The sequence below is a fragment of the Vulpes lagopus genome, chromosome 4 (assembly GCF_018345385.1).
Source record: "Vulpes lagopus strain Blue_001 chromosome 4, ASM1834538v1, whole genome shotgun sequence".
NCBI classification, from domain to species: domain Eukaryota; kingdom Metazoa; phylum Chordata; class Mammalia; order Carnivora; family Canidae; genus Vulpes; species Vulpes lagopus.
In genome coordinates, this window is record NC_054827.1 from 63,735,951 (window position 1) to 63,748,749 (window position 12,799).

The 12,799-nt window shown below is 38.4% G+C and overlaps 1 protein-coding gene across 2 annotated transcripts in view; it reads left to right on the forward strand.

Annotated features, from left to right (window-relative positions):
- The window catches only part of FBXL17 (F-box and leucine rich repeat protein 17), a 495,621-nt gene that overhangs the window by 407,332 nt on the left and 75,490 nt on the right, over positions 1 to 12,799 (forward strand). Inside the window, exon 8 of one of the 2 annotated variants that reach the window (XR_005987299.1) lies at positions 8,340 to 8,400. The exons of the other annotated variant lie outside the window; for it this stretch is intronic. The gene's annotated coding sequence lies outside the window, so the exon portion shown is untranslated. The remainder of the gene's footprint in view (positions 1 to 8,339; positions 8,401 to 12,799) is intronic. 2 annotated transcript variants of the gene reach the window in all.

Sequence of the window (12,799 nt, forward strand, 5' to 3'; positions counted from 1 at the left end):
GAGATTGGAGGACGGCCAGAGTGCACAGGGGTCACTACAAGGGTTTTAAAGAATGTAGACAAGACATGGCTGGGAGGGAGAAGAGCAGCGGAGAAGCGTGTGGTTCAAGGTCTCTACTGGAGTCTGAGTCAGGGTTTAGTGGTTAGCTGGACATGTGGTCAAGGAAAAGGAGGACTCGGAGGTGACTCTCAGGTGTATAGCTTCAGCCACAAGATGACAGTAGTGATTAAAAATGCAAATTGTTTAAGGAGAATTTATTACTTAGATGATTATGTGTTTAGAAAATATCTTAGCGGGTGCTAAATGCATGGATGCTGTCTGTTCAAGTTAAAAATAAGAGACTACTTTCAAAAGGTTGCTTCTCTATTACCTCATTTCCTTAGAGAAATTACATAAAACAATGTCCTTATGAGAAAAAGTCTTTTTCTATAGCCATGGTACCTCAAGAGACTTTTCTCTCCAGGAGAGAATGCCTTTTTCCCATGAGGAAAGTTGGCAGGCAGCAATTCCCATCCGTTCCTTTATGTTTCCAATCTTTTTAGTCTTCTTTGATATATTTCTATGAGATTAAATCATGGGTACACGTGTCTGAACACATCTGTTCTGCTCAGAGCATCTTTGAAATGTTTAGGTGGAAGAAGGGACAGGACTGGAAGGAGGTAGAAGAAATTTTTTTTTTTTTTTTTTTTAAAGAGAGTCCTAGGATTTTACCTCTATCAGGAACCTTACAGAAGATAATGTCTACTAACCCACTCATTTTCAGGTTGAAAAAGTAAGGACCAGAGAAGTTCTTTCAGTCCAGCCTGGAAGCCATAGATCCTTAGTCTAGAGATCTCTCAATGACCATGACTTTTCTTAAAGCCATTTTCGAGAACCCTACTCTTTAGAAAGGAGCTAAAGGGAAGAAACCAAACTCAAAGTTGAGGAAGAAGTAGCTTCCATCTGAGTGGTGGTAGTAGTCACAGCAAAAAAAAATGTATCAGCAAGAACTTCACATTTTAGGGATCAGTAGGTGAGACAGGTGAGAAGAGAAGGGCTAGGAGCTTAGCATAGATACCCCAGTAAGAATCAGCAGCAGAGTGTCAAGTTCAGGCAAATAAGGCAGGATAATGAGAGCCAATAAGCACCAGGAGCTAGGGCTCAAGGTGTGACAACCTTGCCCAGTGGGCTGGCATGTATATTCCAGACACCAAAAGGAACCTGAGCATCTCACAGCCCAGGCAGGCCTTGCACCATGTTACCTGCCAGAGTTGAAAGAGTTTTTCCTAGTTGCAAAAGGCAATAGGCATTAAACATCTTGACTCTGGAGCTAAAACCAAAGTCTTAGTACATAAAAAGCTGAGCCCTTGAAATTGGGGCCCATAGCAATGTCAAGGTAATGGCCATTGTATTCCAGCTGTCGGGGCCCTAATCATCAGCCATCATTTTCTGATCAGTCTGTGAAAAAGGGCATATAAGCATGATAAGGAGCTGGGACTGGAATTTTCTGGGAGAAGAAGGTGAGAAAAATAATGTTTCTTTCATAAATAGAGAAGCTATAAAAGGTGTATAGTGAAAATCCACCTTCCAAATCATGTCACCTGCCCTGCTCTGTTCCCATTCCTCCTAACAGCTAACCACTATTCTGATTTATCCTCCATGGGTATTTTCTGCATATGCGAGCCAAACACAATGTTCTTGTTTCCCTTCATTTTTTAAAAAGTGGTGCTGTGTTCTACACACTGTTCAGCACCTTACTGTTTTCATTTGATAAATAATTATAAGGACTCATAGTCCGGAATGTATCCAGGGGCTTCAGTCCTTAATGAAAGTTTCAAGATACGTATTTGGAATTCAAGCTTAAGTAAGATTGACAAAAGTAATAATACTGGGAATGTTGGACATTGTGCTTGGGAATGCCCCTATATAATTATACTCTGTGTCTTGGGTTGTAGCAGCGAGGGTAGGGATCCAGCTGTTCTAATCCCATCACTAGCCAGTCTGACAGTATGGACTGAGTTATTCCTGCCACTTCCTAACTTGCAGATGGGAAAGGATTAGACTGGCCAAACTTTAAGGTCAATTCTAATTCCAGGGATTGAAAACACTGTTTGAGTAATTTAAAATCTCACCAGTTTATTGTTGTCAGGGACTGGAATATGTCTGGCTGTTAGATTTATATTGTGCAAGGACATGTTATGGCAACTTCTTTCAAAGGGAATGGTCTTCAAAGTGATTGACTTTTTAAATTGTGAAAATTTCGGATTCTCAGAAAAGCAGAGAGAATAGTATAGAGACATTACTACTCCTTAGCTTAGTGAAACAAATGATTACAGATACTATTAAAGTCCCTAATTACATGCCTGCCTCTCCCCTTCAAAAGTAACCACTACCCTGATTTTGGTATTTATCATTCTCACACACATCTGTGTACTTTTGCTTTATTTGCATGTAACCCTAAACAATATAATTGATCATTCCTTTTCAGTTTTTTAATTTTTATGAGTGGTATTTTACTAAATACATTTTCTGCCTCTCACTTTTTTTTTTTTTTTTTTTGGTTATTACTCAGCATTATGTTTTTGAGATTATCCACGTTGGTATATGTGTCCTATTTCATCCCATTGAAGGACATTTGGGTGATTTTTCTCTTTCCTATTACAAACCGTGCTGCATTGAATATCCTTCTGTGTGTGTCTGTCTGTGTGTGTATTTGCGTCTAAGAATAAATGTAGGCGTGCATCTTTAACTTTATTATATACTGCCAATTTGCTCTCAAAGTTGTTCTAATTTACACTCCCAACCATCAGGTATAAGCTTTCTCATTGTTCAGTATCCCTGCCAACACATGGTGTTGCCAGATTTTTTAATGTTTGCCAGTCTGATAGGTGTGAAATGATATCTCATTATGACTTTAATTTGTATTTACTTGATTTATGATGAGGTAGAGACTTTTTAGGAATGTTTATTGGACCTTCAAGCCCAATCTTATTTTGGATTACCTGGTCATGTCTTCTTTTTTCCCCCTGTTTAGGAGATTGCTTTTATCTTATTGATTTGCAGTCACTCTTAGACAATCTGGATGTTAATCTTTTGTCAGTTGTATGCTTTGCAAAATGCCTTCTTTAAACCTATGGTTTGACTTTACTTAGTTTCTGGTATCTTCACAAACAAGTTTTTCATTCTAATGGAGATGAATTTATCATCATTGGGTTTTGTTTCTTCTATTTCACCTTTTAGGAGCTTTCCCCATCCAAAGTTTATAAAAATCATTTTCTCTTAAAAGTTTTAGTTTGTTTTTATAACTTAGGTCTGTTATCCACCTGAAACCAATTTTATGAAAATGTGGTTAACCATTTATTGAGTATTCTATCCTTTGCACAATGTCATTTTATTAAACAAAAAAATGCATTCTGGACCACAGAACGTTCCCATCAAAGTTAATAGCCTAACAGAAGTATTTATTTCAAGATGGTTGCCATCACTGAAAATATTTTTGAAATTTCTTTTTTATAAAACATTGAAAGCCTGCTGTAAACTATTGAATACCTACCATCACTGGTAGATTTTTTCCTTTTAAGGTCAGACTTAATTTAGAATAAACTTGGTGATGAAGCTGGAGAATGATATTTTATTTAACTTAAAATGAGATATAACTGCAAATTGCTAAGATGGCTCTCCTTGCATGAATATAAAGAGATTCTGAAGGCAGACATCTAGGAGAAATTCTCAAACTATTTTGAACTAACAGTAGCTTCAATATAAATAGGAGCATAAGATCTTCATTATGTTCATTTGAAAGTTTAATCCTGGAAAGTTTAAGCCAATTCATAATAACTTAGCACAGCAATCAGATATGTAGTGGATATCATCCTGGCAGTGGTGCTGTTAGTGAACTTTTTTCTATGAAGAGCCAGATTGCAAATAATTTAGGTTTTGTGGGCCACATGGTCTCTTTCTCCATTGTAGCATGAAAGCAGCCATGGAGAATATATTAATGAACGGGTGCTGCTGTGTTCTGGTTAAATTTCATATACAGAAACAGGCAGAAGGCAGGAGTTGGCCCTTGGTCTTAGTTTAATGATCACCGGATAGAGGATAGGTTGAGGAGAAGATTGAGGAGACAATATAGAGACAAGAAGATCAACTAGAATGATTGGACTGGATTGGATTTAAAAAAAAAAAAAAATGAAGAAGTTCCATACTAGGGTTGTGAAAGTCGGAACAGAGAGAAAGGGATGGCTGAGCAAATGTTACGGAAATATACTTGGCAGAACTGGTGGTGCTGATGGTGTTCTGGAATAGAGAGGGTTGGTAGTGAGGGAAACATGGATATGGGACCTTCTAGAAAGCCTTCAGTGTCCTTGGAAACCCCTCCGCCTCTTCTCTGAACTCTGCAACAGAACAGTCTTGTTTTTCTTTTTAGATCCTGCCTTATATGACCTGAGGGACCTTGGTGTTAGGGAAAGGCCTAGTGAGGGAATGTTAGGCACGTGAAGGCCAATTATGGGAGCTCAGAGGATTTGCTGGTGCTGCTATTTTAGCCTTGTGCCAAGAGTTAGAAGCTCTGCACGGGAACATCTGTGTACCATGGACGTCCATGGGCAGCGACCATCAGGGCATCTTTGGGTTGCCAGCAAACGTTTTGCACGTGGAGCCGCAACCCTTTTGTGATTTGAGAGCCAACCCTCAGAACCACCAACCGCCAGTAGTTTGGTAACAGCACTTTCATTCTTGGTGGCCGCAGAATGAGGCCTAAAAATTTCCCTGCCTCTCCTCTAACAATTGCAATAGTTAAGCTGTATTTTGCCACTTGAGCTCTTTGGGGGGAAGGGGTGTTGGTAAGATGCTAAATTAGGTTCTGCTTGAATTCCTTAGTTCTGTCGACACTGAAAGGTTCTCCTTATCTTTTGAAATGTGAGTGCTAAGTTGAAGACAGTGAAGAGTTTCTCCTTCTCTATCTCTAACACGGGATCGGGATTATATACATCCTCAGCCACCAAGTCTTGTGCTAATGGAACTAAAACTCTCTGGGGAAGCATCCCAAACCTATTTAATGTTCCCAAGCACTGAAGTTTGCATTAGGGCTTTTACATTAGCTGAGGTGTCTATAAAAACGCATGCTTGCAGCCAGGTCCCTGGTGGCTTCACATCCGAAGAGACTGTGGAACATCTATCATTCTACCCAAGAGCTGGGATAACTTTCACTAGTGCAGATACTCCCATTATGTAACTCAGCCGAGACTGTTCTGCAATTGCCTTGGCAGGGTTTAGCCACGATTCTGTACAATCTGTAAAGATAAAGATGATTTTTAACTCTTCTCACCCAAGATACATTTGGTAGAGAATCATGGAATTTTAGGAAAGGAAGGTTTTTAAGATGAGCGATTGATTTTCTTGTTCTCTTTTTAAAAGTCATGGCTTTTCCACACTGTTTCATCATCTGATGCTGTGACTTGACCCCTTGGCATTCTGGCACATGTGTTCCCAGCAAACCCTTACCTTTGGCCTGTAATTACAGACCAAAGTGTGTTTTTGTTTGTTAATTTTCCCTTTACTTAGCAATAATTTTGTGTAAGACATTGTTTAGAATTCTATCTGAGGTGGAATCTTCTGGATTGGTGGTTATGTTTTGCTTTTGTGAGGCAAATGTTTAATACAAGTACATTTTTTTTTAATAGATTAGACTCTAGAAGCCAAGAAACTGGTTCTCAGCCTGGACTGCATGTTTGAATCACCTAGGGAGCTTTTTAAAATACCGATGCCCAGGTCCTCCCTCAGATCAACTGAATTTGATTCTCTGGAAGTGGAGTTGGGGCTCCAGCAGTTCTTTAAAAGATCCCCTGATGATTCTGATATGCAGCCAGATTTGTGAACCCCTGCCTTTTAAAATGCAAATCCAACCGTATGCCTCTCCACTTTATAACCTTTGTGAACAGAAAACAGCCTCACTCCTTAGGGTTTAAGATCCTTCCTTGAATGGCTTCACTGCTTGTCGGTAAGCTCATGCGAGTCTGTTGTGTGTACCCTCTAACTACTCCACTTTTTTCTTCTTCTCTTGAGATGTAATTGGCACACAGCACCGTATAAGGTGTACAGCATAATGATTTCACTTGCATGTATTGTGAAATGATTACCATGGTAATAGTCCCTTTTCTCAAACCGGTGATCTTATCTCCACTTCCATGTGTTAGCAAATATTTTGGAGCAGAGGACCCTATCCTTGCCCACTGAAGTCTTTCCATTTTTTACAATACCCCTTAGGCATCAGCACCCTAACTTAGCAAACCTTCCCTGGTTCTCTCAGGCTGGTGTTGCTTCTCTTTGCACTGTGTATCCTTATCCCCCTGCAGGTACTCAGTTATCTCACCACTGTTGATCTCTGTGGCCCCCTCCTCCAAAACACGGAGTTACCTGAGGATTGGATCCAGACCTTACTGTTCTTTATGTTATCATATAGTAACTAAAACATAATGAGGACTTGACATATGAAGGAATGAAATTTATTATAAAAATTCACTTGATGCAGAGCAACAGCATGGATTCCAGAGTCAGACAGGCTGGGTTCAAATGATAGCTCTGCCACATACTAGCTTTCTCACCTTGAGCAAGTTATTTAATGTTTCTGAACCTCAATCTCATCATCCCTTAGGTGGGAATCACACTATTTCCTACTTAGGCTTGTGGGAATTAAATAGGATTGTACCCATAAAGTGGCTAGGATAGTACCTAGTGCATAGCAAGCATTAAATGCTCACTTGTATTGTTCTTATTGCCTCCTAATTGATTTCCATCTGAATGTAACTAACTATAAGGATTAACTGTGATAGGGATAGAGGAGGAAACAGATGAAACATGGCTGATGAAGCTCGCATTCGTCTGATGTAAGTTGGCTGAGCCTCCTGCCCCTTCTTCCAAGGCCTTCCTGGCTGGCTTGGAGAAAGGAGTAGATAGAGCTGCATGGAATCAGTTGTTAGAATACTTTGAAAGACAGGCAAAGGATCCTGGATTTCTAAATCTTGCTATAGCAAGAGAGTGAAGCAGTTGAGATTGTACATGAACAGAATTATTCTGTATAATTTTACATGATTGGAAATAGGAAATACTTGGAAATAGGGTAATTTCTCCAAAATCTGACATGAAATAATGAGTATCTACCAAGGGCAGAGACTATGAATTTCTGACTCTAAAACAGAAATAAAAACTGTTTACACACTAATATTTTATGGCTACAGTCATCTGCCTAGAGGCATTTATTGAAATCAGATCATCACAGCCCTTCCTGATGATCCCTGGTCTGAGTCTAGAGATTCTGGTAGTTAGAAGGTTAGAAGAAGAAAGGAGGAGAAAAAAGAGAGTAATCAAAGAATCAGATCATTCATTAACTCTTTTCTCATGTTGCATGCCCCAGAAGCACCAGGATTGTCAGAGTCAGATATATGCAAAATCACCATTGTGATGACTGAAAATTATAGTCATTCAGCCTTAAATGATGTAGTTATAAATATAAACATCATTCCTGCATTTTTTATTACATTTTACTTATAGATAAAATAAAAATGACATGTTATGTCCCATAGCACAATACTTGGCATGTCATCTGTACTCAGCAACTATAAACTGTTGTTGATCTCATGAGGTTGATGCTGATGATTGAGGATGATTGTCCATGACTCATTTGTCAGTAGGAGAAAATCCTCTACTTCCAGAGTGTAGTTAGGAGCATTGGTTGGCATGATACATTAGAATTCATGCTAAATTGGGTTTGACCCAAGCTTAAACAACAGCACTACCTTGATACTCGAGCTTGAAAATTTTATAGTATATAGTATTGTAGAAAGAAGTTTGTGGGTCCACGAAATGTGGAATTGTGAATAATAGGGATTACTTTCAACTGATTTTAAAATAATTCTTTTCGTATTTAATTCCTGTAAGTATTTCAAAATCCACAAAAGAGATAACAACCAAAGGATAAAGAAGGGCCACTATTATTCAGGTATAAAAGTGAAGCATATGGCTGTTTTCCAGAAGACATGTTTATGGTAATATAACATATGGGTAACATATGGAGAAAATCAAGTTGGAAGCCCTCTGGAGATTAGACTAATATATCACCACTGAGCAGATGTAAATTGCAGTGCCTTAGTCACCTACTATCTCTCTTAGAATTAAAGGAGCTTTTCAATAGCTAAAAGTGAAGTTCTTTTTAAATATAAAAATCATTTAGATATATATTTACATACAGCGCACGTATTTTTCTCCTTAGTGTTTAAAGATAATGCTACTAGTTCTGACTACCGTTTGTGACAACTGATGTGGCTAAAAGACAGACAAGTAACTAATAACCCTTTTCACCCTAGATTCATGGAAGCTGGTGACTTTGATGCCCAGGATCATGTTTTCCCACAGTTTTTTCTCAGTGTGAGTTGTCCCATTTCTTAATTACTGATAACCTGATTCATCTCATCTCTCTTTTCCCAGGATTTTTTTTTTTTTTTAATGGCGTGGCTGTATCATTTTGAATGGTACTTCACTGGGTACTTTAAAGAATCTCTAACACTCATCCAGCTTATGTTAATCCCATTTCGGGTCGCCACAAAGCAGTTGTTTTCATGTCTAATCGGCAGGCTTGCATAATCCACAAGAAGGCTGTTGTCAAGTGCACTTCTTGAAGCTGGTAAATTTGCTGCAGTCTGGGAATGTGTTATCTGTGCTTCTCTCTCGTTGCTCACTAGTAGCTCAAGTATTACTCACAGGTGATGCTGATGAAATTGCGCAGGTAATCCGATGTGGTCAGTTCAGGTCTCTAGCCATGTACTAGAAGGTTGGACATTCGTCACTTTGATCTTGACCTTGTTGCTACAGTGAGTGCGCACCCTGCCTGCCTGACACAAAGGTCATGCTGGCCTTCTTGATTTGATTTTCTACTCTGTCAGTCAGCACACTATTAGGCAGAGTGCTGCCAGTGACCCCTGTAATCTCAATACTGGCAGTGAGCTGTGTGTGGGGTTCTGCTGATGGGGACAAGTGCGTGATCCCGTGCTGGAATTCAATTCAGCACCTATTTATTAACACACCTGCCACTCACCTAGACGTTTACAAGGTGCCACAAGGCGGAAAGAAACATGGGCACGTTTCTACCTTCAAGGAGCTTAGAATATTATTGTGCGATGATAAACTTTTATCATAGACTTCTATCTCATGATGAGGAGGGACAGACAAAAAGTGCTACTGGAGGTCAGAGTCAGCTTTTCCATGCTTTGGCCACTGAACTTTTTCTGTAGAAAGATCTATAACCATGAGCTGTCTTTCTGTGTGTGCATTTTGAAAGCTCCCACGTCAGCCTACAGCAGCAGCCCTTGAATGACTATCTCAAAGGCTTTTAATGATATTCAGAGCTATTAAGTGGTGTTTCCCAGAAGACAAAAATCACAGTCTAACACAGGCTTCTGAGCCCTTTATTCCACTCTCAGAGAATCACTGCACACAATAGATTGAATAAGACGGAGCTGATTTGCATCCCTGCTTCACCGATTGGTGACTGAGCATATCAGCCTATTTACGTTCCGATGATTATTGGATGTTTCACGTACGTCGTTTAATGTTTTTATCACTAAGTTAATTCACACCCTTTTGTGTTTATAAATGAGAATATAGAATTTTTGCTTAATAATAAGACTTGTTACCCAAGTTTTACCTTTTTTTTTTTTCTTAATTTAGGAAACATTTTCCTATGCTAACATTGGCCATTGTGTTTTTTTTTTCCCAGCCATTTTTTTAATCCATGGTTATTTTCAGTGATGAATTGTTTAATCTAGTCTTTGTTCCTCTTTGAGTTTCTTTATACTGCTAGTTAAACTCTTGCTAGCCTGCTTAATATAATACAAAAATAAGTGTTAAAGACAAGTTCATGGTGGATAAAGCCGATCATCTTTTTCCTATTGTAATTTATAACCTGGAGAGTTGACCATTGTAAATATTTAGGAAAGTGGTCTTGCTGCCCAGCCTCATATTTACACATGGGATTTACTGGTCCAATGTTAGGTCAAAAGTCAATATGAAACAGGAATGTAAGCTCTGATGTCTTGTCCCTTGGAAATGTTTTCTGAAAATTCCACAAGCAGATCACTGTACTGTAAAAATAATGGGCTGCTTAGCACATCTCCAGACTTCACCTACATAGGGGCCTTTGTGTAACACATCAGTCATCCTTCTAATGTAGAGTCATCAATAGTTTTCAACTGAAGAAAAGTAGGACAAAAGAATGCTTGTTAGATCTGCCAAGGTAGAAGATGGCACAAGGGGAGGAGGAATAGTTAGCCAGGAGGTAAAAGAAAAGTAGCAAACTTAAGAGGATTCTCAGGCTGTGAGAATAATTTTAGAAAAAATAAATAGTAAATTAAGTGACTTACAAGCTTCTTTGACCCCACTCAACACAATGTTGAAAAATCTTGCCACACAAAACAAATCTTAGGAAGAATTTATACTTTAACTTCTTAAGCTATTAAGAATTTGAACAGATTTAGGAGTATAAAATAGACAGTTACATAAACATTAAAGCTACATGATGCCTAGTGAGAGATTGCATTTGAAAAATCAAGGCCAGGGCGCCTGAGTGGCTCAGTTGGTTAAGCGTCAGACTCGATCTCCACTCAGGTCATGATCTCTGCGTCATGACCTCGAGCCCTGCATTGGGCTCCACACTGGATGTAGGGCCTGCTTAAGATTCTCTCTCTCCCTCTCCTTCTCCCCTACCCCCATGTCTCTCTTGGGAAAAAAAATCAAGTTCAATTTTAAACTCATCCAACAGTGCAATTTAATGCAAACTTAAAGGAAATTATCAACGCAATTTTTTAAATGGCTATCATAGTAATAGTAATAACATAAAGGAATAAGATTTCTTTGGAACAGATGATATATGGCAAAGTGGCTGGTATGAAATATAGTATTATTAATATACAGGTGTTAACAATATGACAGTGTTGTAAGTGGTAAAGAGTATTCCCAATTAAGTTTCTCTGTGTTACTTGACTCTTATCTATAGCAATATCTACAGCCCTACTCAGATTCTCCAGGATTTCTTGAGCTTGAAAATAGCTCTCCTAATTGATTAGCAGGTGGCATGTGGTTCCCTGCCTTTCCCCACCCTCTCAGGTTGCTATGGTGATACAAGCTCAGCTTCTGCTTTGCTTCTCTTTCCCTGCTCAGACTGATCTGTAGAATGAGATCTTGTGAACCTGTTGGACAAACTGGTGCTGGCCATTCTATTCAGACGTGTTACCTAACATTCCTTTTTGGCTTAGTAAAATGGAAAGTGGTCCTATATGCCAGCTAACAGGCTTACATTGTGCAAAAATGTCTAAGAAACAAAGATGTAATTCTATTTTATAAAGCTTTTGTTTCATCATTACTTCTAAAGCAGTAGAGTATAAAATATTTTTATGGTAAGCCTTGAAAGCACATTTACCTTCTTTCTTAGAAGATTCATAACAATCACAGTGGAAAGTGTTCTGTTACCACTGACAACACTTTTGGGAGGAGTCTGTGTGTGTGTGTGCACACATGCCTTTTATTTTAAAGTTGTTTTGAGAAAATCAAGAGCGTTGTTTTGTTTGCTTTTTACGGAAAAGCTAAGGCAAGTCAGTAATATTTGTATACCTTTTCTGTAGTCCCCTGCCACAGCAAAAAGAGCAACAATTACTTATAAATCAATTCCTAAGTGTCCTTGATTTTTTAAGGTAGCTAGTTATTCACACATAACAACCAAAGAGTCAAATCCGGGCATGCTTTGCAGCTTCTGTAACGAAACAGACATTTAAGTAATATATAAAGATACTACTTTTTATTTAAACAGCACCTCGTGTGTAGAAAGTACAACAAATCAAAAGACATCTTCTTACTGATCATTCTTTATTGTAGACAGATGACACCGATAAGAATAACCTCTTTATAACAGCTCGTTTCACAGGCCACCTGACCTGAAGTCCCCATTTTCAGAACACATTTTATTTTAAATCATGAGAGTACTGAGTTTTAGGGTGACATTTGGCACCTGCCTTTTTAACATGACTTTATGTACTTTACAAAGTACATTAAAATACGTGATAAAATGTGTGTAAGTAGGGCAGTAGTTCAGGATACATTCCTATACTTTTATAGGAAATACAATACATAGTCAGAGATTCCAGCTTTTGAGACTCCTGCCATCGGTCCAGTCTGGAATGTGTGCTCATAGAGATGACTGGAAATCCCCGATCGGTAACCAGAGTCACTGCAAATAGAGTGCAGAGTGAAAGAATGAGAAAAAAATGAAATTAAGAAAACAAAACAGGAAAGAGTTAAAAAAAAACAATCTATAACATTGGGAATTATGTACTTAGTTTCAAAAAAGAAAAAACACCTTTGATGAAGTTATCCTGCTTCTAAAAATGTTGAAGGTTTAGCTGAATTTTTGAGAACTTTGACGTAAATACTTGATAAGTATTTTTTTAAATATCACAATATCATGTCTGCTTATTTTGTCATATTGACTATTTTGAAATTAAGAAAAAGATGCATTTAACTTATGTAGAATTCTCCTTAATGTACTGGATGACAATCAAAAAATGACTAATAGAATTTTAAGTTCCCTACCACTCTCCACCTCAAGTAAGAAAACTGAGATTTCTTTTAAAGTGACCTGAACAAGGTCATGTTTCTGGACCTCAGACTTGCATATTCTGATTCAAAATCCTGTACTTCCCTTACTTCTGCCCCTTTCTGTCTTCTGATACTATTCAGTTATCCCTCTTCATACCATTTCTGTCTCCGCTTTTGCTCT